We start from the raw sequence: 15,382 nt of genomic DNA, 5'->3' as shown, positions 1-15,382 counted from the left end.
TTCAACACTGATAATAAGAAATGTTTCTTGAGCAGCAAATCAGCATATTACAATGTTTTCTGAAGGATCATCTGACACTGAAGACTGGATAATGATGCTGAAAATTCAGCTTTGCATCACAGGAATAAATTACATTTTAATTAATATCAAAATAGAACAGTTCTTTTTAATTGTAATGAAATTTCACAATATTACAGTTTTTACTGTATTTCTAATCAAATAAATTCAGCTGTGGTGAACAAAAGAGACTTTCAAGAAAAAAAAAATATTCCTGACTCCAAACTTTTGAAAAGTAATGGACATACATTCAGTAAATACTTTTACAGTTTAGATGCTGTTCATATTGTAAATTTTAGAACATATAAGCAAGTAAACATTGTTACGAATACCTACAAATACTAATGAGATCTTGCTGATGTATTCTCTCTTGTGCACAACTGAAAATTGTTAAATTGCTGAACCCCAATCACACTCTTCCAAAAGAGAACAACACTAAACGTGCACCAATCTGACAATAAAAATGAAATGCATTAAATAATAATAATTATTATAATTACAATAATAAAATCCAACATATTTCTCATATTTATTTCCGAAAATGCAATTTCTAAGGCAGTGAATGTGAAACCTATGTGAATTATGCTTGTCAACAATTTTCAATTATGGTGTAAAATGTTGCAATCCAGTTACGTTTGTGTCCTCTGCATTATTTTTATTTTATTTTATGTTTTACTTGCAAATTTCACTACAAATAAAACAGTTAAAATGACTTAAATACTGTTTAAATAAAATATTGTTTAAATTCCAAATGCTTGCTCTTAATATGTTACATTATACAGAAACCACAATAAATGTTATATTACAAATTAAATCATGCAAGATCATTGTCTATAAAAACTATATGATATTCCTATATGATAATTATATGATTATATGATAATTAACAAACCATAATTGAATTAAAAAGTGCTATTGAAAAAAAAATTGCTTTACACCCGTTAAAAACAACCATGTTTCTCCTCTTAAGAGGAGAATTATTAGAGGCCACCATCGCTGTATACTAATTGATAGCAACGTATAGTGGAATGCTGAGAAAACCAACAACAATCAAATCAATTAGCAAAAAGTGGCAAGTGGCTTCCTTCGCCTCTCACATGAAAGCTAGCTAATCCATTTGGATGATGAATCCATTGTTTACACTGCTCAAAGCCATCTTTGCTGGATTAAAATAAATATGTATAAAAAAAACAATCTAATTAACCTTTTACAGTGTTTCCAAATCAGAACCCATTCACCATATTCTGCTTTATTTTCTCCCTCTCTTTCTCTCATCCTCCTTCCATGTCCCTTTTTGTCTCTTTCCCCGGGCTCCAATGCATACGCATATTGCCTTTAGACTGCCTATTCTCTCTTATGCACCATTTGAAATGAGTTCTTCAAAGTTGCAGCCTAATCTATTCTTTATTAGCTTCCTTAAAGTAATTACTCCTCCAGGGCCGAGCCGCCACACTAAAAAGGAAATGAAGGAGAAGCCAGAGCACCGGGATCTTTTCCGGTGTGTTCTCTGACGCTATCACTCTGCTCTTTGACATGGCTGATTTGAAAGTGCCGTTTATTAAGGCGGTCCTGAGCGCATTTTTTCTTTCATGTTTAGGTGCCGACTTAGTTTAAGAATAGTTTGCCCTTGTCAGACTTCATTGGGCAACTTCAAACCAAATTTCAAGTTTTTATTTTCTTCTGTTGTAACCAGATTTTAAAGCTGTTAAAGTTCCATTATATGAAAGCACAGTTTTCGTTGAGTTCCTCTCGACCTCTTCTCTCCTTGAGATTTCTGAATCCTCAGAGCTATGATTACTGCATTATATTGACCAAGCCTGTTATTATTTCTCCTCCGAAATGATTGTGATTTTTACATTTTCTGGAAATGTGAGTGGTGCTTAAAAATTTGAAATCACAGTGCTCTAAACTAGGTTCAGCTAGTTAGCATGGCCCATTTAGCCCTTTATCCGACATCATCTGGACCCAAAAAGCATCTTTCTCCATTGATGGCCATTCAAAAGATAGAATAGATGTTTTGCCAGTTTTTGGAGGAATGACATGGACTTGCACTTTAATGACACAGCTCAGGATAGTCACTCGTGAACGACTGTGCATGCTCCTGTGATGTCCTCAGCCAATCAGCGTTGTCATTATGTCATTTCCTGCGGCTCTAAACGGATGAATCAGTTGACATTTACAGCTTAAATTATAGGCTCAAAACAACCTGGATGCAGAACCGAGGGCCAATGGCACACAAATATTGTGCATAGAGTAAAAGTTCTGTGGTAAAGGTTTACGTTTTTTTTTATAAAAAAAATTCATAAATTACAAACAGTCATATAGCTCAAACATAATTTCACACATATATTATATAAACACAAACTTTTGTTAGATGCGATTAATTGTGATTAATCGATTTTACAGCACTATATGTGAGCAATATCACACTCGTAGCCGTGCAATATTGCTAATACAGAGCCATATCACATGGCTACTCATGTGATATTGCATTTATACAACAGTTCGACGGCACAGGTATTTAAATAAGAAACAACAACTTTAAAATCCCTGTGTGGAACTACTTCCCTCCGCCACGGATTTAAATATCAAGATAATAGTTTAACAGTTAAGCCCAAACCTCCGTTTAAAACTCCAGAACGTCACTTTAGAACTAGTAACAAAGTAACACTGAGTTGCTTCATTGCAGCTGAAGACTAAATTTCTGTTTAATGTTATTTATTTATTTTTGTATTATTTTTCTTTATTAATTTCCATAATCATTTGTGTATTATATTTTCTGAAGTCAGAGTGTGTTGAACATGTGTGTAAGCACGCAGAGACAGAGGGAGAGGAGCTGGGAGCAAGATAAACATAGAAATATGTGTGCAATGTAACATGTTCTACTGATGATGATACAGCAAAAGTGTACAGTTGGCATATTCCTTACAAGGAAAGGAATGTTTGACTGATGCAAATGTACCACAAATGTATACACCGAGGGGTAGTTTCTTAATATGGAAAGTGGATTGTGCCATGTGTAAGCATGAGGTATACGTTCCATTTTAAACATAATAAACTATATGAAACATAATAAATTTGTAATCCCTCAGTGGTGTATATAAACTCAATCCTTATAGCAGGGGTCGCTGTCCTGCAGAGTTTAGCTCCAACCCCAATTAAACACACCTGAACCAGCTAATCAAGGTCTCAATAGACATACTAGAAACTTTCAGGCAGGTGTGTTGGACCTGGTTGGAGCTAAACTCTGCAGGACAAGTGTGGTGACCCCTGCCTTATAGTGTAACCGCAGAGAAACATAAAGGCATGATGGGGTGAGGTGACAGAGAAATGGGGAACAGAGAAATCTGGAATGAAGACCACCTCTCATGTAACCTTCCTTCTTCTATGCCCGTTTCTCTCGTATTTCTGACATGTAAAAATAATAAATAAGAGATATTTTGGCAAAGTAACTGGTGTAGCTTCCGTGATTCAACCATAATGGGGAAAAGCTTAATTTTCAAATCTACAGCAGCTTATTGTATTATGTAGAGTGTTATGAAAGAGAGATTGACTAAGCGAGTGCATTACCTGCATCTAGCTGATATTCTTCAGGTCAATCTTAAATTCACAATCACAAAATCAGTTTGAATGTCTGCTGAGAAAAGCAATATCTTTGTCAATCATATTCAAGAACCAGAACGAACTGTTGTATATAATGTAAATTGCTAAAAAATTGCTACATAATTGATTATAAATAATAATAAAAAGATATGTTTAAATCAGACAACCATTGCAAATGCAAACACAGTAAAATGCATCTATAAATGTATAACTCTAAAGTTGTTCAGAAGATTTTCTTTTATTCAGCAAGGTTGCATTTACTGTATATTGATCAAAATAGACAGAAAGAACATTTATACTGTTAACAAATTTCAAATTTCTTCAAGAACTATCCGTATCCATATATATAAAAAAAAATGTATCATGGTTCCACAACATATATTAAGCAGCACAACTGTTTTCAACACTGATAATAAGAAATGTTTCTTGAGCAGCAAATCAGCATACTACAATGTTTTCTGAAGGATCATGTGACACTGAAGACTGGATAATGATGCTGAAAATTCAGCTTTGCATCACAGGAATAAATTACATTTTAATTAATATCAAAATAGAACACAGTTATTTTTAGTTGTAATGTCATTTCACAATATTACAGTTTTTACTGTATTTCTAATCAAATAAATTCAGCTGTGCTGAACAAAAGAGACTTTCAAGAAAGCAAAAATATTCCTGACTCCAAACTTTTGAAAAGTAATGGACATACATACAGTAAATACCTTTACAGTTTAGATGCTGTCCATATTGTAAATTTTAGCACATATAAGCAAGTAAACATTATGTTACGAATACCTACAAATACTAATGAGATCTTGCTGATTTAGTGATACCTTGCCAAGCACCACTAATAAAATCTCTGGATGAAAAAAATCTGAGAAAAAGACAGAGTAAATGATAAAGATTTAACATCATTAACTCTCTATAATTTCAAATGGAATGATTATTTTGCATAATATTTATTCTGTCTTCTACTATACGGTCCTTATAGAAATACAAGAGCCATCTCTAAACCAGATCAAGGACACAAGTGCAGATCGACTGGCCCTAGCAGCCATTTCGGGACTCTTGTTATTGTTTATTACAGCGCTCTTGTTTGTGAAGGATCCCTGAGAGTCTGGTGCCTTTAGTTGGACTCTATTGTCTTACTTTCACAGTTCCAAATAAGAGACATGGACCGTGACAATACCATTTAGTCATGAAGCTTTCATCGCGACTCACACACACAACTCTTGAACCCTACAGTACATAAACTGTGTTCCCCTTCAAACGATGTTTGACCCAAACCTGTTATCACTGCAGAAAATGATCTGGTAGGCAGTTTTTTAACAGAAACAAATTGACAAAAACAAGTTCTATTCATAGACAGGGATAAAAATGAAGAGATGGTAGTTCAAGGAAAGGTCTACTTGAAAGTGCAATTAGAAGGAAAACTTTTAAATGCTGAGAACGGTGCAGAACATTTAAAAATAGGAATATTCAAGATTATAAATTATGGAAAAACACGTTTTATTTTTGGGGGAGCTATACCTTTTTTTACTGACTTTATTTATTTTAATTTTATTAATTTTTTTACAGACAAAGTGCTTAAACAAATATGCAAGATTTCCATTTTGACAAAAGTAACTTAAAAATAAAAGTAAAAATATTCCTTCAAGAAGCTTCTGGTAACCACAAGCAGAACCTGGATATATTTGCAACATCACAATCGATAAGAGCATTTATCAGTCTGCATGAGGCGATGCGAGCACACAGTTCCTTTCGATGCACTTTCATCCAGTATACACTTGACAGAGAGCAGGAGTATTGACTACTTCACATGGGATAAATCTTAGCAGCAACCGCTCACAGCTTTTAACCAAACAAAACAAATGATTGATGGACACTGCTGGTAATGAGGTTAATGAAGAAAGTTACAGCTGAAGCACTGCCAGCTGGATAGATAAAGGAGGTTACAAAAGTAAGAAAAAAACAACATCAAAAGCTATCAAAAGCTGGCAAGTGTATATAGTATAGTGTATATCAAGGGCTGGCAAGTGTATATAGTACAGTTTGTATGGTTTTTCTGACTATCACTTCCTCTACAGGGTTAAGAAGCACAAAAAATATATTGCACACACAAATATTCTATACAGTTGCATATAATTATTTCATATTGATAATCTTCAAGACTGAATTAAATACATGTATAATCCATGTTGTCCTTGCAGGCTGTTTTTGAATTGGCATACTAGCAAACTGCTCTTAAAAAATTATACTGACCATTTTGCAAAGCATTTCTGGGATTGTCTTCTGGGACAATTGAGGTGCTGCCTTAGACTTAAAGCGAAATGAGGCATCTAATAAAAAAATTAGCTGCTGTTCCCAATGGCCTTCACATTGGGAGCACACCTATGATGCCTCGGCAAGGAGCTCACTAGGTGTTGGAACAGAGCTGATGAATCACAAATCAGTCAAACTGTCAGGAGAGCTTATGGTCAGGGAGAGAAAGCCCTGAAGAACAGTGTTGATATTACATTACACGGGTCAAGAACGAGGCCGAAAAATGAGCAGCGAGCTCCAGCTCTACTCTCCAGTCTAATTAACTGCTGAACACTTGTCATATCTTGATCCAGAACTTGGTAGAAATCCAGTTATTCCCACATTCCGTGACCAACTACAGTCTGATATAATTGTGTGTGTACGACTTGGGACACATGAGCATATCAGAATGCAGGAGCGTAGCAGTCATTACTCAGTACTGTTTTTTTTTTTGTTTTTGTTTTTTTTTGAGAGAGAGAGAGAGAGAGAGAGAGAGAGAGAGAGAGAGAGAGAGAGAGAGAGAGAGAGAGAGAGAGAGAGAGAGAGAGAATCATTACAGTGAACTGACAATGAATCTTTCTTTTCTTATTCTTCAACAACTTTCTGCAACCACTTCATCTAAATGTAAAGCCTGTCATCATTTACGCTGGTTGATTTGCTACTGTTTTCTGCTACTTGCTACTGTAAAATGTGAGAGACCACAAACATGACAATAAAAAGTAAAAAATAAACAGTTTTGTTCATACAGTATAGTGTGTGGTGTGCCTAGATGTGACCAAGACAGCACACCACTCACTAACAGATTCCATTCACAAACAACCAGTCCCGACTGTGAACGGGAAATGTTGCAAAATCTCTTGGGGTCAAACATGACTTTAGTGTAAACAAACATGGTGGGATACAGAGAAGAAGAAATGGCGGTAATAGTGTTTGGACTGATTTTTACAGAAAATTTGTGCGAAAAAAAAAACAAAAAAGAAATTTGGAAGAAGTTGTGTTATGCTTCTGTCAGCTCACTTTCTGATTGACTATCCATTGGTTCCACGTGACAATCTACAGATTGTGTGCGCGTTTGTCCCCCACACAACAGGGGGGTATTCCAGAAAGCAAGGTCAACTTACCGTCACATATACCCTGAACTCTTGGTTGATTAACCTAAACCTTGCATACTTGAGGTATGCAGGTTCTACCAGAAAGACTCAGAGGGGAGGTGAATGTTTACATGGTATTTATTTAATAAAGTATTAGCAGATGGTAGTGATCTACAATGATTCATGTCTAGTTGTATAAAAAATGTTATTTGGTGATAGGCCCCGTCCTTAGTCCAAATCCTAGGGGTTGCAGATTCGTCTGATCCTGCCTGAAGATGAAGGCAGGGGCGGAGCCTACTCCCGATGGATGGATAAGGACCAACCTGGTGGTGGTGGGGAGGATGGAGGGGAATATCAGCGTCATCAACTGTGAAAGTAACACAGAGTTCAGTGCATATATACTCCAGGTGTCAAGCAGTGATTGGCTATACCAATTAGTATTCTGAGTGAGGTGGCATTGGTGTCTTCCTGGTAGAACTTTCGCTAAAAGCTATCATTTCCAAAACCACGGTCATGAGTAAGTTCAGTCAACCTGGATGAAACTCAGAGTTAACGGTGACAAAGACATTCTCAACAACCATGGAAACGAACGCTAAGAAGAAGCTCGCCATACTACTATTTTCTTCGTCTTTTGTTTAATGGCGATATATATATTTTTAGTACATATGGCCACCTACTGGGCAGTTTTGCTATCTTTTTTATTTTATTTTTTAATCTTTCATTAATATTTTTTTTATTACTGTGAACAAGAATTGTATTGTTTGTTTGATGCTAAATTTATAAAAAAAAAAAAAAAAAAAGAGATAAATTGACCTTGTGCTTTCACAGATATAATTTTATTATTATTATTATTATTTTTCTATGTTTAGCCATTTTACTTCCACATTTGTTGTGAGATGTATCACATATGCATTGTATTATTGTATAGAAAATGTTTTGAAGGCACATCTTCGATGTGTAAGAGAATAAAATAAAAAATATTGGTGTAAAAAAACATTGCTTTATAATATATAACTATATAATAAATTATTTTGTGAAATCTAATATGCTCACTGGAGCCCAATCATGTGCTGAATACCCTGAAGTAAACTTACCCTGGAACATTACCTTCTACAGAGCAGGTTATGTTCAGAGAGTAAGTTGCTATGGCTACTAACATACCCTGAAAGTGACCTCTGTTTTTTTTAACTGAAAGTTGAGGTTATCAATTTAGTTTGAGTAAAAGCTTTCTGGAATACCAACCAGGATTTCTTATCGTACATATTCAGCATGCTATGAATTGAGATCAGTGCGGCCCCGACGTTCTTCTGTGCAGATTTAATTACTCTTAACACATCTGATAAGATAATCTGTAGAACCACCAAGATAATCGGGACTTTACCGAGGATTGTCGGAAGAAGAGAATTGGGCCCAAAATCGGCCCGATTATCTTGTAGTGTGTGGGTGCTGTTAGGGAGCAAATGTACCAGTATTCAGAAACAGCTGGATGGAGCACGACAGACTGGAAGACAATCCAGGGAGCTCCTTTATCGGTTAAACATAAAAGAAAAATACTGCAGAATGTCAACATAATGGGCTCTGGGGCCGTGAAGGTACCCCTTCACCACAGGTCTCAAATCTCATTCAGTTTAAATACACCAAAATGTGTCATACTTAAATAGAAAAGAGATCAACAACTGACAGAAAGATTTTCAGCAAATAACCTTTGATCGGTATTCCTTGCATAAAGGTATCATTTGAATTTAGAAGACTCTGAATATATCAAATGACTTGTATAATATATATATATATAATGGATTTTCATTATCATTATTTCAGTCTTCGGTGTCACATGATCCTTCAGAAATCATTCTAAAATGCTGATTTGCTGCTCAGGAAACAAAAGAAAGAAAAAAGGAAAGTGTGCTAGTTTAACATACAAACTATAAAATTGCCCAGTGTAATTCACAGCAATGGCAGAGATAAAGGTGGCTCTGGAGATGCATTTACACAGAAGCAAACCTCAACTAAACCTTTAACACCATTCTTTTTCTGTCCTGCAGGCAATGTTCTTTCCTACAGGAAATGCATCTGAATTAAGCTGAAAGCCCAAATTCTGATCACAACACATTTTTGCCTCTCTAGCTTCCAGACTTGCCATTGACGGATGAACTGTCTAAAAACACAGCGGTGAAATGTCACATCTCGGTGCAGGGACACACCAAAGTGAATAAATTCATACTTACAACACCAGAAACAATAGCTACCCTATTTTGCCATCCAAATCATGTGCCAAGGCTGACAGCTTCAGAAGTGTAAATGAAATGAACACAACTAGCAAAGAAAAACACAGATGACAGGTTTTCAAAAGAGCTCTTGGTGTAACAGCCCCAACAAGTCACTTGTTGGCAAACAGATAAAGCACACTTGAAATTATACAGGAAATGGAATTCTGGCAAGCGGGATCACTGAATTTAGACATTATAATTATGGCTCCTAACATGCTGTGGCAAGAGTCTGTGCTATTCACCATGGGAATGTCAAGGTGAAGGAATCACACAACAAACAACTCAGCGAGTGTTGAGCAGAATTATTTTCTCCTTCCAATTTATTATTATTTTATTATAATGTACCTTTTTATTTACTAATGTGGTAGAATGACAACCCCCCAAAAAAATAATAAATAAAAACATACTGGTGCTCAAAGAAAAATAAAGGGTGAAAAAAATCTACATAAAATGAATATTCACTTGCTCTTCTTTGCTTTCAAAGTTTTTGCTAATGCTTTGAACTGAAGGTGAAGCATTTAATTTTTGGAATTGCTAAAATATTTAAGTAATTTTATATAATATAATAAAAAATATTAAATTGTTAATTTTATTATCAATTATGATTAATTAGCAGCGCTATACAGTGCTATGCATAAGTTTAGACACCCATGCTAAAGTTGACTAAAAAGAGGAATAAAAAATCATCTTTTGGAAATTGAACTTAATGCCTTAATTAAAAAAATTAGGAAAAATCCAACCTTTAAGGACACCAATTTTCTTTGTGAATGAATAATGTATCATAAATAAATAAATGTTCTTCCTTAAAATACAGGGTGCATAAGTTTGGACACCCCTATGTTAAATTCCCATAGAGGCAGGCATATTTTTATTTTTAAAGGCCAGTTACTTCATGGATCTACACTGTAAAAATAAAAGGTGCCTGGAGGAACCTTTTGGGGTTCTTCACTTTGCCACACCGGCGGAACCGTCTGTAGATCCTCTAGGCACCCTTTAAAAAGGGGCGGTTCTCTGAAGAACCACACAAGTTTCCCGAGGAACTCTTATATTAGGCACTGTGTGGAACCACTTTGGGTGCCTCCAGGAACCAAATTTCATTTTTTTAAATATTTAATTTCATGTTGTAACTATGGTTACCTTTGACTTCTATTATAATAAACAAATTGAACCAAATACAAAATAAGAATTATTACATATTTTATATTCATTTTTATACATACACTTCCATGCACATGGGAAAAAAAGCTAACTATAGATTAATATCAATGAATACACAAAAAAATGTTTAAGCAACATGAATAATCAACCATGTATATACAATAGGCTATACAAGAAAAGACATTTCAACAAAATGCATGGAAACACATATGCGTCACGAAATAAATCAATGTAAAAAAAAAAAAAATTGACTAATTAAAAATGTCCATCTTCACTTTACTTTAAAACATTTGTGTTTCAGTCCGATGGTAAGTCTGACATCATTGTTTCCAAGTACAAAAGCTCTATCAGATGCCAAAAACAAACAAACAGTGCTAATATGCACTCATTGTGCTGTAATATTCCTGAAAATTATGATCCTAACCTTTATCTCTATACCGAAACCTCAGATGGTTATTTATTCAGCTATTTTGAATCATAAAATGTTGAAGTCTGGGATGCCGTTAGACTGGAGACTGTAATGTACACTATGGCTTTTGGAAAGCTTAAATGTGTGACTTCAATCAACAGTGTTCATAAATGGTTGTTGAGTATTCTCACTAGAAACAAGATAGAGGAAGTAGAAGTAGAGATTTCAATAAGAATCCACACAATCAGCAATTTCGTTTGTGGTCAAAAATGTCACTATGGGACCAAGTTGGTCACTGGAATTCTCTAGATTTGACCAACAGAAAGCTGCTTGAAAGTGACTCATGTGTGAGCTGTGCTTCATACATTACGTCGCTACACTGCTGACAATGGTCAATGGACTTTTTTGCCTGTGTAATTTCACGAAATTCACAAGTGACCGCACCTTTACTCACTGCAACATAAAATGCAATCAATAATAAAAAGGTACAGCAGATTAGTTTTCTGTTTGTTTTTCCTCTTTTATGGTGGATGGTCCAGGCACTTCAGTGATTTTCAGGTCTACAGGAGGATTTTTATTCTTGTTGAAACTTGTATTTCAGCTTACCGAGATCCCTGCAAAGAACAAAATTTACTGTTAGTAAGGTTATTAAAGTGATAGTTGTGAAATTTAAATTATTTCCTCAGCCTTGGGACGTTCCAAACCTGTTTGACTTTCTGTCTGTGGAACCCAAAAGCAGATCTCAGGCATAATGCAACCCCAGTCACCGATCGCTTACCGATCACTGCATGAAACACAAGCAGAAAAACATTGTGTAAATCATTCAGGAAACCATTCTTATGTACACTTGTCTAGTTCAATTCAATGCAACAATTTATGTAAAAATGGTTAAGCTCCAAAAATGTCTCAGAAAAGATCCTAAAAATAATCAATGAGTTCACAACTCATGTGTTATGGGTTGTGTTGTAAGTCTTCTGAAGCCATATAATAGCTTTTTCCTTTTTTTTTGTCAAAAAAGACTAAACTTGAAGTTATAATTCAGAGTTAAAATGTCTTATTCAAATGCAAATGATAAAGATATACGAAAAAATGCATAGCATTATTGGCACCAAACCTGTGATATTATTTTTCTGAGTAACATGAATGACATTTGAGAGCATGAGGGAAGATTTTCAGAGAATAACTGATTAAAAAAAAACACAAGTACACAGTCAAACAATACAATTTCACACAGAAAAGTTCATAGTAAAGTACTTGCATGTGGTGCAGGTAACTTACTGTAATTCAATGTTGCCTCTGAAATGTTCAGATTATTTAAAAATGTACTGGTTGTTCTGGGGATACAAAAGAACAAAGCTGATTATTCACAACATAATATTTATTGACCAGTAAATGGCTTTAAAATGGTATTTGAGAGAATGAGGCCACCTGTAACGTTAGTAGGTAAAGTTAGGCTAAACAAAAACAGACCAAACTATAGCCTATTAACCTGCTTTTGTTATTCATAACAAACGCCAATGATGACAGCAGGAATCAGCTAAATTAGTAAGGCTATATCAGCAATTTGAAGACACAGTTGTACAGAATATGTTGAAATGAATGACTAAATCAATCTAAGACAATAAGTCAATAATTTCCATTTGTTCATTAGATCAACGTAGTTAGCATCGCGGCTAAAACCTTCATAACGTTACTCATACCACATACTGTGCAATAAACGAGTGGTAAACATTGTAAAAACGTAGTAATGTATAATACATTTAGTTTATATATGTATGTGTTTGAATATATAGCGAGTGGACTTTGTATTTATATTTATTTGGCGAGTTTACAAACCTTGTAACGGAGAGCCGAACAAACGGCGGAAGCTGCGGCAGGCTTTGATGAGAGGACTGGAGCCGTTACTTTCAAACCCGATGACGTCGATCAGCTGAGCTTTGTTGCGCGCGAGCATCACTGAAGTGACGACAGCAGAGGAATAGCAGCAGTTTCGTGACAGAATAAAACTTTTCTCCTCTTGGTTCTTCTTCTTCATATTATTAATATTATTATTATTTAGTGTTGTTGTTTAAGGTTTAAATTAATCAATAAAATAGGCCTAAATAAATGTAAGCTACCCAGGTGAAAAAGATGTAGGCTACTGTTAAATGTATTAAAAATGCATTAAAGTATATTTGTATTGTAGGCCTACTAAAATCACACTCAAGTACATTTTTAATACATTTAATAGTACGTCTTTTTCACCTGGGTATGTATACTGAATCAAACTTAAGTAGCCTATAATAATAATAATAATAATAATAATAGGATAATAATAATCGCATTCTGGCCTCACTGAACCATTGGGTTCCTCCAGATGCTGGCTTTAACATAAGAGATCTTCCAGGAACCACTGAAACGTTAAAAGATCTTCCAAAAACCCTTTTATCGCATTCAAGTTCCTCTATTTTCCCCCAAAGCACTTCGAGGTCTCACGGTAATGAAAAGGTGAGTCCAGAACCTCTGAACTAAATACAAAGTGCTTAAAGGATCCCATAAGTTCCAGCAAGAACCTCAAAGATTGTCAATGCTCCTCCAGTAACCCTACTATAGGAGAAAGAGCTTTGAGGCACTTAAATTACATTTTGAAGTTCCTTGAGTATCCGACAGGATATTTGAGGCTCCTTTAGTTTTTACAGTGTAGGATACTATGCATCCTGATAAAGTTCCCTTGGCCTTTGGAATTAAAATAGCCCCACATCATCACATAGCCTTCACCATACCTAGAGATTGGCATGGAGTACTTTCCATAAGATCATCTCTCAATGCAAATCAAACCAGCTACTAGCTAGGCTAACTGAAATAAAATCATGCCAATCTCTAGGTATGGTGAAGGCTATGTGATGATGTTGGGCTATTTTAATTCCAAAGGCCAAGGGAACTTTATCAGGATGCATAGTATCCTTGTCACGGTTTATGAATTCTCTGCCTTCTTCATGTCTTGTGATAGTGTGTGTGTGTGTGTGTGAACTTGTATGTCAGTGTGGGTGTGTCCTCTGATTACAGCTAATCATCAGCTAATTATCAGCGCCAGCTGTCTTCACTTTCAACTTGTATATATTCTCAGTGACTGGTATCTTGTGTTGGCAGATCGTTGTGATTTTGTCTGGTGTTGGTTCCTGTCCTGTTCTGTGGCATTCTTCGTGGTCTCCGTTCCCTGGATGTTCTCCGTGCTTCACCATCTACTCAACTCATCTCTTTCCCGGACTCTGGATTACCATTCACTGGATTACATCACCTGCCTGGTTGCCTATCGAGGTCCCTGCGCCACTCGCCAACTTCTGTGTTTTGTGTCTTTCTGACTGTGAACTGTTTATTTGTCAAATAAACATTTTTACTTGCTGCTTCCACTCGTTCCCTGACAATCCTGGATCCATGAAGTAACTGGCCTTTAAAAATAAAAATCTGCCTGCCTCTATGGGAATTTAACATAGGGGTGTCCAAACTTATGCACCCTGTATTTTTAGGAAGAACATTTATTTATTTATGATACATTATTCATTCACAAAGAAAATTGGTGTCCTAAAAGGTTGGATTTTTCCTAATTTTTTTAATTAAGGCATTAAGTTCAATTTCCAAAAGATGATTTTTTATTCCTCTTTTTAGTCAACTTTAGCATGGGTGTCTAAACTTATGCATAGCACTGTATATAGATTTTACCTCCGCTGACATGTTTAATCTTTTCTTATCAACTAACAAAATCAGAATTCATTGTGTACGTGTGGAAGGTATTCAATCAGATTTAATGGAGCCGGATATGGGTCATTAATTGGCTGAGACTTGGGCAAGTCATGGCCCTTGTGTGGCTCTTGTCTGTAATCCAGATCTGTCTTGATTTTAATATTGTTAATGCAAGGTTTTATTTTTTACGCAATTGACACTGTTATTTATTGTATGGCCCCTTCCATGCAGCAATCTTTGGGCTACTTACAATCTGCCTTTGACATTATTCAAGGAAGGATTTGTGTTTTTAAGCTGGTTTTAAATGTTGAAAACGTTTTTTTGCATTTTTTGATGCGCATCAATGAATTTATTCAGGAAATGTGTTTCCATCATAGTTATGCGCATGTTTTCTTATCTTGAGTTAATTGAGCTGAATTTAGTTTTTTTTAGTTTTCTGTCTGTCTTCCTCATCTGTGTGTGCGCTACACTTCCCATCATCCTCCTTGGCACACCTGCACTCTATCAGCCATCATCATCATCACCTGCACTCCCTCGTTAACAAGCCCTATATATTCAGCACTCTCCCTTCACTCCTCGTCTGGTCTCGTCAATACAAGACACACAGACTCCCTTCCTACAAGACTTACCTGAAAACCTACCTGAGACGATCCTCATCAGCCTGTCTACCATCCATCTTCTGAGCCTTCATCTTCATCTTCATCATCTGCAAAGAGAAAGAGAGACTTGATTATCATTCAGCTAAGCTTCCATTGTTTATCTAATTTCGGTTTACTCAC

The sequence above is a fragment of the Abramis brama genome, assembly GCF_963993115.1.
Source record: "Abramis brama genome assembly, chromosome: 9".
Classification (NCBI taxonomy): Eukaryota; Metazoa; Chordata; class Actinopteri; order Cypriniformes; family Leuciscidae; genus Abramis; species Abramis brama.
Note: the sequence above shows the minus strand (reverse complement) of the source record.